At 41.4% G+C, this 15,262-nt stretch overlaps 1 protein-coding gene across 4 annotated transcripts in view; it reads right to left on the bottom strand.

The window, feature by feature from the left end:
• KLHL5 (kelch like family member 5) overlaps window positions 1-14,364 on the bottom strand; it is a 65,705-nt gene extending 51,341 nt beyond the window's left edge. For all 4 annotated transcript variants that reach the window (XM_075024525.1, XM_075024534.1, XM_075024508.1 and 1 more), the window contains exons 1-2: window positions 14,167-14,364; window positions 9,239-9,330 (exon numbers count right to left, since the gene is read on the bottom strand). The gene's annotated coding sequence lies outside the window, so the exon portion shown is untranslated. The remainder of the gene's footprint in view (window positions 1-9,238; window positions 9,331-14,166) is intronic.
• Window positions 14,365-15,262: the final 898 nt, after the last annotated feature.

Below are 15,262 nucleotides of genomic sequence, written 5' to 3'. Positions count from 1 at the left end.
AGTACATGCTGGGGGCCACCCAGCTGGAAAGCAGCTTTGCAGAAAAGGACCTGGGGGTCGCCAAGTTGAACATAAGCCACCAATCTGCCCTTGCAGCAAAGGCATCTAATGGTATCCTGGGCTGCATTAGGAGGAGTGTTGCCAGCGAGTCGAGGCAGATGATTGTTCCCCTCTATGCACCACTGGTGAGGCCACACCTGGAGTACTGTGTCCAGTTCTGGGCTCCTCAGTACAAGAGAGATAGGGACATACTGAAGAGAGTCCAGCAAAAATGATGGAGATGCCTGTAGCTTCTCTCATATGAGGAAAGTTGGAGCGAGCTGGGACTGTCTAGCCTAGAGAAGACTCGGGAGGGAGGTCTCATCAATGTGTACAAGTATCTGAAGTGAAAGAGCAAAGAAGATGGGAGTCAGGCTCTTTTCAGGGGTGTCCAGAGGAACAGACAACAACTAAAAAACAAGAGGTTTCACCTAAACATAAGGAAACACTTTTTCACCATGAGGATGACTGAGCACAGGTTGCCCAGGAAGGTTGTGGAGTCTGTACCCTTCGAGATATTAAAAAGCTGCTTGGACATGGTCCTGGGCAACCTGCTTTTGGTGACCCTGCCTCAGCAAGGGGGGTTGGATGAGATGACCTCCAGAGCTCCCTTCCAATCTCAACCATTCTGTGATTCTGTGAAATGCTGATCTGCTTGTAAGGTGGCAGAAGAGAAATCAAGTATCTAGTTGACCATAAGCTACTTATTCCATAGACTTATGTCCCTTCCTTAAACGGACTTTACAGGAATGGCTGGTGTGACAAGTAAAGAATTCTTTCAACTAATAACAATCTGCATTTATCATACAAGTAATATGAAAGCAACATAACCTGTCAAATCAGCATCCTAATTCTATTTGTGCACTCAAATGGATTAAGTGCCTTCATGCCAGCAGCTGGATAGAAATAAACCATTTTGGTAAGCTCAAGGTTAGACAGATAAAAAAGAAAACATTTTGATCTACTGCCAGTTTGTGGTTATGATCTTTACAAGTACGCAAGATGACTGCCAAGCATGGTAACTAGGTGCACAGGAGATGAGGAATTCAATGCATCAGTTCCACATTACTGAATGGAAACGTTGCTCCGTAACAGGTTATTCTCATCCCCCTGCTAAATGAAATATTTCTTTCATCTTTTGTAGATATAAACAAAATAAGTGCCTTACTTTTTAAAGAAATACTTCAGAAGCATTTTGTTAGAACATTATCAAAAGGATACCATATGTGCACACATTCTTACCCCTCCACTATGGTATTAAGATTTTCTATGCCAGCTCTAAATATATATCATTTACTTTAATACAACAGTAGGGTACAGAAGAGTATTTTTCCAATTCAGCTTGCCAGTGCTGATTGTTCCTTATACAGTTCATCGAACACAGATGAAGCAATGACTACACAAGAAATGCCACACAGAGAAATTACCACAATTTCTTACGAAATGCATGTATTATAGTAAAGATTTTTAAAAGAGCATTTAAGTGTTCATATTCCGATTAAGGACTTGTGAGATGAATCATCACCCATCACTACTAAAAATCCTGTTTATAATTAGACACACTAGTAGCTGACAAATATACATTACTGGAAAGTATTATCTTATAGAGTAGAAAACCCAACTCTTTCATCTTATTTCTCCATAACAAGTGACATTTACAGCAGTAACCGTAAATCTGAAATCAAGCACTGAAATGAGAGATCAATACCAGAGAGCAGTATTCATAATCAAATAGTCCCAGAGATGTTTAAATTGGATCATACATATATTTGTTTATAAATACACAGTAAAATGCCTTGTATTACTTGCTTTAATTACAAGCATAATATCTTGATAGGTTTTTCATGTTACAATAAGCTTCACAAAGTTGCAAAAGCAACATGATTAAATTAGAGATGTTAATTAAAGGTTTCCATTGATTTTACCAGTGATTTGGCTCAAGGAATTATTATTAGGGAAAAAACATGCAGAACAAATCACACTACATTTAATTATCCCCTCCACTCTAAAACAAAACTAATCCTCTGCCTTGGGTCAATGTTGCTTAAAATAATATGTATTTGAGGCACATAAGGAAAAATATCCTTTAATTCTGTATTTGGACACTATTAAATCTTAGATTAAACTATGTATCAAGTCACCATGTATTCCTAAATATAATCAGAAAACTGGTTTCTTAGGTTCTCCATTCTGTGTCTGCAGTGTCATGCAGAAGTAATCTCAGGTTCCCTACTACGATTTATTTTACAAGCTCTTCTAACAGTAACTCCAGTTCTCCTGCATGCTTCATCTCACATAGTCTCCCTCACCCACATGCATGCAATATCCCTCCCTACTAAGTACCAGGACAGGCAAGACAAGCAAATCCTTTGTCATATTCAGACCCAGAAGCAGACAGGCTCCTTAGCTGGCAGGTCAAGTAGTATTACTTATTTGGCCTTCCCTATCTACCCATATTTTCAAAACCTTTCAGGAATTTAAACACAATAAGGGCTCCATTCTGTCAGAGTTGGACTGAAATTGGCCAGTAGACAGAATGTTATTAGGGAGGAACTGATAAACCAAAAGACATAAAGCCAACTCGTCTGGGGAACTTACAGACTCACAGGTTGCCTATCTTTTGCTTCTGAGTATGCACAACTGCCTTAGCTTGAGTGGCTCTTTATCGCCTAAGCTCAGGATTTGGAAACAAAGTGGAACAGAAATCATCACAATATCCAACTGACTGTTCAAACACAACTATGAGTTCCTTCCACAATTGTGTAAAACTGAAATGACCTTGAGAAAGAAGGCAACAGTGATAGAAATCTAGACCACCTATTAAACCTTTAAATCATTAAAGTAGTTGCAGAGTTAACCATTCAGCTGTCCTAAGAGGCATACTGATCCCCATCTTAGCTGCCTCACCCCTGTTTTTACAGGAATCCTAAAATGTTTCCTGTTCTGCAGAGAGAGTGAGAAGTAGACAACAGCAAAATAAACAAACTGCCAGGAGGAACACAGGATACTAATCCAAACTGTTGGCACTCCCAGGGGCCTCAGGTCCACTACTGAAGTAGCATGCTCAAAACCAAGAAAACTCTTGAACCCAGATGGCTAAACTGCCAGAAGGCGGCGGTGTAATTAGGAAAAAACTTTCATTATTTGCTTACGTGTTTTTTTCTTTCTCTCCTACCAACTCTGGCTAAATCTTACGGGAAATACAAAACTAACATGTCGTGTTACTGCATGTGGATCTCATCAAATTTAGATGGTCTGCAATCATTTGCCCATCTATCCTCCCCATTAGCACAAAGTTCTAAGAATTCCTAATTTAGCTTTCAGTATTTATAAAATATATTTCTCATTCATTGAGCTTTTAAGTTTTCAAACAATAATGTTTGACTATTTACTGAAACTATCACTTAATCTGTTTTAAGTACAATTGTTCTTTGGTCAAAACATCAGTCAATTTCTTATGAAAAGGTGCAATTAAATTTTTATTTGTTAATGAAAAAAGTATCTATTAAGAAGTGACAGGAGGTACTAAAGAGTGAAGTTCTATTACTTATCACTTGATCTGCCCACATGTTTATAAACTCATGGATTAATTTTAGTTAATTACTTTTATTTCCTTGGCAAATATTTCCAAGTTTAAAATGCTATGGTTCTTGGTGAAGATCTTGCCAAGCCTTATCAAGTTATGATAACATAATTAAATGCTCTACTTTCTTAATGCTTTAATTATAGTGAATGCACAAGCTTGTGATTACATTTACATCCAAAATACCATTTCTCTTACTGCATTCAGAAGAGCAAGATTTAAACTTTTGATTTCATCTTTGGCAAGGACCAAGTGATTATTTAATATTTGAAAATACTTATTTTTAGAATATTAGAATATATTTTATAATATCTACCAGAAAAAAAGCATATGGATATAATGAATAATCAATGTAGAATGCTTTACTTATCTGGAAGACAACTGTCAGGCTAATAGCTTATTTGTGCAAAAGTCAACATAAAATGTCTACTCTGGTAACAAGTAAGAACTTGCTTGCCAACAATCCAATCACCAAAACCACTGGCAAAAACCTCACCTTCCTGTGAGCTTCTTCTGTCTCCTCACCACATACCAAATTAATTAAATGTTTGCAAGTAGTGTGTAAATCAGCCATATTACTATTTGTATTCTTTACAGTTCAGGTTAGTAAACCTCTCTGGACTTGATTCTTGTCTTATTGTACACTATGAATATGTACCATACTACATAGTCAGGTACTGTGAATATTGCATCTGTTCTATGGGTATACTTTAGCTTTACTTTGACAAGTTCTGTAAGCATAAGAATGGTTTGCACTTTTTTTTTTAATAATGAATGATACTATTTCCACACAAATCAACTCAAATCTGTACTAGACAGATTATATCATTATCATGCATATATAGCCCATATCAAGATGTTATCAGTATTTCCTCTTACAGCTTAATAACATATTGGAGAAAGGAGGGGAGGTTGAAGAGATGGAAGACGCATAAGAAAAAAAAACCACCAGCATTTAAAAAGTAACGTAAAAGAGATTTGAGATAATGTAGTTCTCTCCTTTTTTTGGTTCTGAATAGCTATGATTGCATGATAGCTTAACATACTTCGAAAGAAATTTTTGAGAGCAGGATGGCATAAAGACCTGACCACAAGTTTTTCTTTTCTGTCTTTTTCTTCCTTCATTGCTCTTTCCCTTTTATGAACAACATATACAGAAAATTGATACAAAAGTGCCAGAAAAAAAATAAAGGAGTGCTTAGAAAGTGAAACTGCTTATAGCTCAATAGGCTGCAAGATCTTCCCCTTCAAAGTCAGTATTAAAAAATGTTATGAGTAAACAGTTCCTGCAGTTAAGAATATGGCCACCAATAAGCAACACTGTGCATGAAAGGGTTACAAAAGCATAAGCGGATCATACTACCACATACTCTCACTTTGAAAAAACTGCGTGGAACATGGAAGAAAAAATAGGAAATACATTCTGCTCCATCTAAGTAAGGCTTTTAAAATATATTGCCTATTAATTAAACTGATTGAAAAAGGTAAAGAGAAAGAACTTCAGGGAACCTAGCAGGAAGCAGTAACAGCAGAAATAGTTCAAAAATAGAAACATTTCACGCAACTGAAAACTTACAACTGCAAAGTTGGACTATTTTTATGTTTTGTGTTTAGCTTTTCAAAAGACTGTCTTTTTTTTCTCTTTTTTTTTTTGGTAATTGCTATTAATATGGCATTTCAAAAGAAAGTTGTACCTCAGACACCAGTTAGTAAAGAAAGTGTTTCCTGCAGAGCCTCTCTTCTTATGGGTTTAAGTAACTGAGATTGGAGGGGAGGGATTACTTTTTAACCAAGCACAGAATACTACAATCACAAAACAAAGAGTGATGAAAGAAATAATCACAGTTCTGGCCTTATAATACCCAGTGTTTCACAAAATGAATTAATTTTTCATTTAATGTTGTCCTTTCCAATGCTACTGGTGTAACACTTTGCCAAGGTGAGAATTGCTTTATTGTTATATAGCTGAAAAGTCTTCAACTGCAACCCACAGGAAATAATTAAGGAAAGACTATCAGAAACAGGTCTGAAAACATGAAGTTGTGCACAGCACTCTTGTTAGTTACTTAGGCTTTCATTCTTTTTAGGTAAGACACATTCTGCTCCTCCTCTCTCCCATATAAAATCCAGTAAGTGTAGGCATGAGAAACACCTTACATTTTCAAGATGTTTTTCAAAGGCTTAAAAAGCTGTAATTATGCAAAACACTTGGGCAAGCTGTGGCTTTTTGAAACTAAGTGGTGACATTTCTCAAAATTAAAAGGTATTTATGCCTGAAGTAGGAAAGCACTTAGATTCTATATCTAAAAAGATGCCTAGAACAATTGATATACTCTTTCAAGAACCACCACCGCTACTGAATGTGTAATACAGGGCCACAGGAGTTTTCACAAAATAAAAGTAGAATGTTGATTTAAATGGCAATTTCTTAAATTGGAAAGCATTGCAAATTTTAAGCAAGTTGGTTAAATTCTTACTAATTTTTAAATTAAGTTAAATTATTTTCAATAGAGTCAATACAACATATATTGACTATTTTGACAAAAGTATCAGCTAAGGCAGTGGGACAACTCCATCCAGACACATTTCCGAAGAAATTAAGCCAGTGCTCTACCTTAAATTTCACTGTTTTACAGAAGCATCTTGTACAATTTAATAAACAGTTGTCCATTAATTCCGAAAATCTGATAGATGCCCTTGGAATAATGCAAGTTACTAATCAAAAATTCTTCTTCAAAGTATATCCTGTTGTTATGGAAGACATCAGAATTTTTAACAGTAGTTGCACTTACAATTGCCAGAAGAGGTAATTAATTGGCAAAGTATTCCTCTGAACAGATTGAAATCAATACCCCTCTTAACTTTACAGAAATTCATCCTCTGAAAAAATGCCAGCATAGTCCATAAGACATAATTATTAATCAGTAGCTTTGCTTGATAATTAGTCATTCTACTTTGCAGTAAGACGGGAATAAGGATTTCTCCCATAGTTATCCACCTTTTCAGTTCCTTGTCTTTGGAGTACATTTTGACATTTGTTTCAAATTCTTTTTAACTTCACTGACCACTAGAGCAAAAGGTGCAGGCCAAGTCTAAAAATTCTGACATTCCAGAGGAGGCTGGATATTTTACTAAGTGGAGCTACCACATTTTGAACTACTGCAAAATAGTGAAAACAAAAAGTCTGTTCTCAAAGTAACTTCTGGGGAACCTTAGCAGTTCTAATAATTTTTAAAGCTCAGAAAAGTGTTGATGTCATCTGTGGTGGAAGATACCGACAAGGACATAGATTGACCGAAGAGGAAAGAAATAGAAAAAGGGAAAAAAGCCTGACTGGAGATCAGTCCTTTATGACCAGAAACTAAATAAAGCCTATTATTTCCCAGAAAATATGGCAGTCGAGAAGGACTGGTTTCCCCAATTGCTTGATGCCATACGTACGTGACTCAATGATAATCATTTTCCGATTATTATTGCTGTTGGGCTAACAGGTTGTCTGGGAAAGGCTTCTAAACAGACAAGGGAGAGGATAAATAAAACAGTGTCAGTATCTTTGTAGACAGAGCTGAATCTCAACACACCTAAAGGAAGACTGACTGACACTTGTTTGAGTTTCATTCTCATGTTCTTTATATCCCTATGCTTTTAATTTATCAGACCTGAGTAAACACAGAGGAAGACATCAAGCTTAAGCAAGTGCCTCCCAACCTCCATCTGGGCACTAAGTTTGCAGCATCAGGTACCAAAAGCATCATTCTATGCTATGCAGTATAAATATTTGGTATTGACAAGAGCAATGTAGAGTGAGAAACAGGTTCTTGTTTTGGTGTTATATAAGCCTGCATTGAAGGAAAACACACAGTAGACTAATATAACACCAAATACTCCCCTGCTGTTGGTACCGATTATTACCTAGCCAGTGCCAGTGGTCTGACAGCCAATTACTTGCCAAAGCCTGTACCGCTTTGGCAACCATAAACTTGAAACAAGCTCCTTAGGTGTCTTACAAGCATCTTCTTCTTTGGGACCAGAGAAATAGGAATACTAAAGTGCTATTTTGATACATGTTTCTAAGTATAAGAAGTTAAGGATGAATTTCATTTAGCCCAAATACTCACTATACTAACTAAAAACACATTAGCTTTTTTTAGTGCACCAATGGGGCGAGAAGTAAATATTTGAAATATGAAAGACATTTATAATTAATCTGTACAAAAGAAAATAAGAATACTGAAATGTCTCCCAACAGTTTAATAAGGAGCACTAAAGAAATGAGAGGATGGCAACAGACTCAAACTCTAAACTTCCCAAACTCACGACTCTCAACTCATGAATATGATGGCCACACAGAGAAAATGCCCAAAGAAAAGCAAGACCTTGTAATAACTACACCCAGAATTCTCAAGTACTGTGTCATCACCCTTAAAGAAAATTTTCTCAAGAGTTGCGTACTTCTAGGCTAGAACTGTCTCAGCAGATGAAGCCATGAAGGACACTGCAGGGGGTGCTCAGCTATCACTCTGGGCTAAATTTATTTGAAACAGACTTCCTGTTATTCCAGCACGTAGAACTGTAACATTCCTGTAGACTTCTTGCTCCTGGAAAGCTAGTCAAAGGTTACAGCCCCCCAAAATAAAATTAATAGTACAATATAATAAGCCAAAAAGTTTATCAAGAACCAGAGGTAGAAAAATACACAACAGAACAAATTAAAGCATCTACTGTTAAAAATGTTATGTATGCAGTAGATTGCCAGTGATGTGACAGATGATGACATGAACAGTGAGAAAGACCATCTCTCTTCTGTATTTGATCATGACATGAATAAATTCTAGACAATAAAGGAGTATGTTTCTTTATCAACATTCCCAAAACAGAGAGATCTTGCAGTCAAGAAAGCAGATTTTTTCATTTTGGCAAAACCTAGTATTCCTCAACTAATTGGACTGCTTTTCTCACCCTCACCACTATTTTTTCAGCAGTATTTTACTTTACAGAGAGTTCGCATAAAGCTGGATTCTTGCATGTATTCATGTTTTCAACATTCTTTTATCCCTTTGCTTTGTGTAAATGTCAAAGCTGTTCCCTTTGAAAATTACTTTAGCTTAGAACAGTCTTACTACCTTACTGCTAAAAAAATGAAAGAAAGTGAAAGCCAGTCAGTATTACTGGAGTAATGAGATTTGACTGTGCAGTTGGTGGGCCTCTATTCATAAGCATTTCTCTAAAGCAGTATTTTCTCTTAAAGATTCAGTATCAACTTTTCCTGGTTTTCCTATAACGATTAAAAGATTCAAAGTTAGAGGTTTCTCATGCATTCTGAAAAGATTAAAATTGAAGTTTATAGTAATACTGGCAGTCTTCTATAAAACACGCTTTGTTATAGAGCAGAAGTGATGAAATCACATAAAAAAATTCCAAACACTAGGATGTGGAGTCCACAAAAGCAAAGTCAATTCCTGCTTGTGTATGCTTACCAGAAGGAAGCCCTCACAAGATGCATAACACAAAAAAGATTAAATTTCAGGTGTAAGGAAGACCCAGCACCTTTGTGGGCTAAAATCATGTTCCTTGTAGCATAACTTACTGTTATAATTGAGTAAATACAATAATTACCTAAAACACTGGAATGATCTCTAGGTGTTCAAGGAATCGTGTAGTTCCATTTGTCTTCCTCTTTCCAAAAATGTGAGGTAGCAGAAAAAAATCTAGAGGCAGAAAAATAACAATGCAAACAAGTAAGAACCAGCCATTGGGGGGGTGAAAAAAAAACAAAACAAAACAAACTTGAAAGCAGATTGCCTGCTCCATTCAGAAAGAACCTCCTTACATTTGTCCTGTGATTCCTAAACTTTCTGAGAGGAAGGCAATAAAAGTGTGTCACTGCATAACTGCCAACTTAGTTCCTTCCACAACTTCAAGTTACATACGCATCAACAAAGATTCCAAAGAAAGAGGGGAGATTAACATGAAAGTTGAATACATAAACTCTCAAGAAACATGGGGTTACAAGACAGTATCTTTTTTTTTTTCTGTTTTTTGTTTGTTTGTTTGTTTTTTAAATAACCTTAGTGTATTTTCACCCCTATCTTCACCTTGCTGTAATTCCGTGGAGGGAAGAGCAGTGAAGAATCGCTCTGCCACATGAAGCACTTAAACACTGTTGCCAAAGAGTAACATTGACTCTATGGGTAAATAAAGCCAAGTACCACCACTAAACATGCTTCAACAAATGGAGCAGCTGTATAAAAATTCACACTTACTGTTACAGTGGTTCTCAACCCTTTCCTGTTTACAGGCCACTAAAAATTTTCCACTTAAAGTAAGACCTCTACTCAAAAAACCTAGCCTGCTGAATGTGTATGTGTCTACTTTTGGCTTGGCACCAAACAAATTGACTATATGCACTTAAAACTGAAAGAAAACATAGCCCTGTAAGATACCTCCATGTATAATGTGATACCTAATATTTGACCTCTCATGGTCTGATCTTTTTTACTAGCTGCAAGAATCTTAGAATCATAGAATCACAGAATCATTTAGGTTGGAAAAGACCTTCAAGATCATTGAGTCCAACCATCATCCATGCCCACTAAACCATGTTCTGGAGTGCCTTGTCTATGTGCTTTTTGAATACCTCCAGGGATGGTGACTCAACCACTTCCCTGGGCAGCCGATTCCAATGTCTGACAACCCTCTCAGTAAAGAATTTTTTCCTAATATCCAGCCTAAATCTCCCTTGCCGCAACTTGAGGCCATTTCCTCTCGTCCTATCTCCAGCCACCTGACAGAAGAGACCAGCACCCACCTCACTATAACCCCCCTTCAGGTAGTTGTAGAGAACGATAAGGTCTCCCCTCAGCCTCCTCTTCTCCAGACTAAACAGCCCCAGTTCCCTCAGCCGCTCCTCATAAGACTTGTGCTCCAGGCCCCTCACCAGCTCCGTTGCCCTTCTCTGGACACACTCCAGCGCCTCCATGTCTTTCCTGCAGTGAGGGGCCCAAAACTGAACACAGCACTCGAGGGGCGGCCTCACCAGTGCCCAGTACAGGGGAATAACCACCTCCCTGCTCCTGCTGGCCACACTATTTCTGATACAGGCCAGGATGCCGTTGGCCGCCTTGGCCACCTGGGCACACTGCTGGCTCGTGTTCAGCCGGCTGTCAGCCAGCACGCCCAGGTCTTTCTCTGCCGGGCAGCTTTCCAGCCACTCTTCCCCAAGCCTGTAGCGCTGCATGGGGTCGTTGTGACCCAAGTGCAGGACCCGGCACTTGGCCTTGTTGAACCTCATATGATTGGCCTCAGCCCATCGATCCAGCCTGTCCAGATCTCTCTGCAGAGCCTCCCTGCCCTCAAGCAGATCAACCCTGCCTCCCAACTTGGTGTCATCTGCAAACTTGCTGAGGATGCACTCAATACCCTCATCCAAATCATTGATAAAGATATTAAACAGAACCGACCCCAACACCGAGCCCTGAGGAACACCACTTGTGACCCGCCGCCAACTGGATTTCACCCCATTCACCACAACTCTCTGGGCTCGTCCATCCAGCCAGTTTTTCACCCAGCGAAGAGTACACTTGTCCAAGCCATGAGACGCCAGCTTCTCAAGGAGTATGCCATGAGAGACAGTGTCAAAGGCCTTGCTGAAGTCAAGGAAGATAACATCCACAGCCTTTCCCTCATCCACTAGGCAGGTCACCTGGTCATAGAAGGAGATCAGGTTGGTCAAGCAGGACCTGCCTTTCGTAAACCCATGCTGACTGGGCCCAATCCCCTGCTTGTCCCGGACTTGCCATGTGAGTGCTCTCAAGACAAACTGTTCCATAATCTTCCCCAGTACCGAGGTCAGGCTGACAGGCCTGTAGTTCCCCGGATCCTCCCTCCGACCCTTCTTGTAAATGGGAGTCACACTGACAAGCCTCCAGTCCTCTGGGACCTCCCCTGTTGACCAGGATCGCTGATAGATGATAGAGAGTGGCTTGGCAAGGACCTCTGCCAGTTCTCTCAGTACTCTTGGATGGATCTCATCGGGTCCCAGTGTCCAGATGGCATAGTAGGTCACTAACTATTTCCTCCTGGATTAAGGGGGGTATATTCTGCTCTTCATTCACCTTCCAGCTTAGGGGGTGGAGTACCCTGAGGATAACTGGTCTCCCTATTAAAGGCTGAGGCAAAGAAGGCATTGAGTACCTCAGCCTTTTCCTCATCTCTGGTGGCAATGTTCCCTTCTGTATCCATTAAAGGACAGATATTCTCCTTGGGATTCTTTTTACTGTTAACATATTTGTAAAAACATTTTTTGTTGTCCCTTACAACAGTGGCCAGATTGAGTTCTAGCTGAGCTTTTGCCTTTCTAATTTCCTCTCTGTATGACCTAACAAGATCCCTGTACTCCTCCCAAATTGCCCACCCTTTCTTCCAGAGATGATAAACTGTCCCTTTTTTCTTGAGTCCTAGCAAAAGCTCTCTGTTCTTCTAGCTGTCTGAATAATAGTATCAGCTCATTCTTCAATCTAGAGCACGTAACCTCATCTCTCCTATGTGATTGGTTTTTAAGGCCATACAGCCAATTAATACATGTATTTATGGCCAGCAGTTGCTTTGTTGCTAATTTTGAATGAAAGATTTTGTTCTTATGAAAAAAAGCAAACGGTGGATAATTAAGTTTGTAATTAATGCATTCTTCTACTTGGTAAGATTGCTCTAATAAAAGGCAATTTAATTGACAGGGCAGGAGGCAAACTTTCCCATTGTAAGAGTTTTGTAAGGGAAATGTAAAATCACATTGTCATTTCTTAAAAGCTGTAGAAACTTCCATTATTGGATCACGTTACATCCGATTAGGTAATCTTCTTTACCATATAATGAAACACTGAATTACATCAACAAAAACATGAGACATCAACACAACCAAAGAACAATCTTTTTAAAAGCACTGGTGATACAAAAGTCCAGAGTTGGAACAAGTTCATCAATATGAATTGTCACTGTTTGTCACAGTTTGCAATTACTGTTTGACCACAATGGCCTAATGGAAGATTTTTTTCATCTTCACTCAGATTCTTCCCTATTTTAAATTTGCAGTCATTGCATTTCTGTGAAACATAATGTGTTAAAATCTACTGCCCTGGAGTAAATATGCTAGCTTTGGTAGTGGACCTGCCCATCCAGAGGACATACTTGAGGAAGGGTTCAATGAAGCTGACGCATGGCAGAGGAAAACACTGACTCAGATTAGGGTTGTTATTATTATTATTTTGGTTCTATCCTGCTTTGTGCTCCTTAGCATTGTTCAGCAAGTGGAAAACAGGAAAAACATAAGATGGGAACGCAATCTTCTTTATCAGGAACGCACCTATGAAGTTCAAGAACAAAGCTTTTTTTTAAAAAAAAATATTCATCCACATATGCCTCTGCAAATTCTCATGCAAAAATACCTTCATGAGAAAAGATCAGAGATCGTTTCTGACAAAATTAATGAACTGCTCATGAAAAGACATCTTGTGATCTGTTTTTAAGAAGGCTCCATCCCCACAATACAACGAGTTTGTCTAGATACAAAAGCTACACCAACATAACCATTTTTCAAATGGTTCAAATTTTTATTCCTATTCATGCTAGTAAGAAGACTTGAGTGATGTTCTTACTTGAAAATAAGTCTGTATTTGGAGTTCAGTTTCTATAGTTTCGTAATTAACTTCTAAGTAAAAGAAATGAACAAAACCATGCCTTCCCTTTTTACTGTTCTAACATTACTGGATAAAAACTGACATTACTGCTAAAACACCCTGATAACGAGCCATAGATGGCTGGACTTCAGCGGGACTGCTAAGCTACATCATCGTTCACACAGCTAGACCTGTGAGTTCAAAGCCCAAAGCCACAAAAAGGCTTTAAGGAAAAACATGAACCAATAATACGTAAAACAGCAGTTGTTTGATGTTCAACACTTCTTTTTTTTTCCCGTGTGGTAACACCACTCCCCATTTTGGTGATTTGGCAGTCGCTGCTCTACTCTGCTCGACCAGCCTCAAAAAAAAGAATTAGTTTTTCACTATTTCACACTAGGATCGTGACAGCCTAGTGCGTTAAGTGCACTTTTACCGGGTCCTCGCTCTGAACGCCTGGAACCGAGTCCGCCACAGGGGCTATACCCCGCCCGGCGGGACACAAGCCCCCGCCTCTCCACGCGCGTCGGCGTCGTGCCCCGTACCACAGCCGCCGTCCCGTCCCGTCCTCCATCAGGCCTCCCCGCGCGGGTGCCAGCACTCTCCCCGGGCCCCCGCCTGGCCGGGCTGCCACCGCGGCGGGGCGCGGGCTCCCGCCCCAGCCCCGTTACCCCTCCCCCGCCCCCCGGGGACGCCGGCCGCTCTCCACAGCCGGCGGGCAGGCGAGAGCCCGGCGGAGGGGAGGGCGGAAGCCCGCCCCTCGCTAGCCCTCGCCGCCGCCCTCCTCCTCCTCCTCCTCCTCGCTTTCTCCTCCCCCTCCCGGCAGCCCCGGACCCCCTCCTCTCGCTGCCAAGCCCCGACCGCCCTTCTCACCTCTCAAGGTCCGGGAAGGCGGCGAGCTTGGGAGGGGGCGGGGAAAGAAAAAAACCGCAAGGGAAGCCCCGGCACCCCCGTCCCCTCCGCTCCCCTCCCACTCCGCCCCGGCGGCAGCCAGCGCTGCCGCTCTGCCGGGAAAGGCGGTGGGCACTGGGCGATCCCTCCCCGGCGCTAACGGGTCCCCATGGGCCCCGCTCCCGGCCCCTCCCCTCCGCGCTCGGGCGGCTCCGGCCCCAGGGCCGGCCGCGCACGCGGGGGGAGGGGCGGGGCGGGGGAAGAGGACCCAGCGGCGGGGCGGGGCGCGGCGCCGCGCCGCGCCACGCCTCCACCCCCTCGAGCCGCCGGCTCCGCCTCCTGCCCCAGGGCGGGAGGCGCGCGCCACCGCCGGCCAGCCCGCGGCTTCCCCGCGCCCGAGGGCCGGGGCAGCGCGTGGCTGCGTGTGGCGGCTCCCCTCAGGCTGCCGCCCCGCCGGCGCTGCGCTCCCCCTCCCGGCGGGGCAGGTAGTTTCCCCTTTTGTGGGGTTTCTTGATTACCCCTGTAAAAGGCCTCGTCCTGTCCCTGGGTACCCTTGCCCGACTTCCAAAAGCACAAAGCTAAGCATTTCCGTAACTTCCTACTACCCCATTTAAGTGAAATAAATCTCCAGTGACACGCCAGGCAGCCGTTAACCTCCTGTCAGAACCCCGGCAGCGTGCGGTGCTGGGGCAGCCGGTACTCGCCGTCTAATGGGCAAACACGCTCCAGCCTTGGCAGGCCATGTTACGCAACGCCTTACCTGCGACCTCTGCCATCCAGAGGTAGAATAATTTTCCTGCTTAATAGGCTGTGTGACAGTTGGATGTGCTTCCGACGGATAAAACTGATTTAAGGCCGCGCGACATCATTGCTGAGGCGTGGCAGTATGATTTTGATGCAGTAATGAGGTATAGAGTGCGTTCTTTGCCTAACTCTGTAAGGAAATGTGGCCTACGTGGCTGTGTGCTTCATCTGTCTGCCAGTTCTCATCCTGGCTGACTTTAAACAATTTAGCCAATTTTAACTAAATTTGACTGAAGGATAGAGTTTTCAAAGGTACTAATTGTTCCAGCTGTGT

This window comes from Buteo buteo, chromosome 1, assembly GCF_964188355.1.
Source record: "Buteo buteo chromosome 1, bButBut1.hap1.1, whole genome shotgun sequence".
In the NCBI taxonomy this organism is placed as follows: Eukaryota; Metazoa; Chordata; class Aves; order Accipitriformes; family Accipitridae; genus Buteo; species Buteo buteo.
This window is presented reverse-complemented; position numbering and strand designations above follow the sequence as displayed.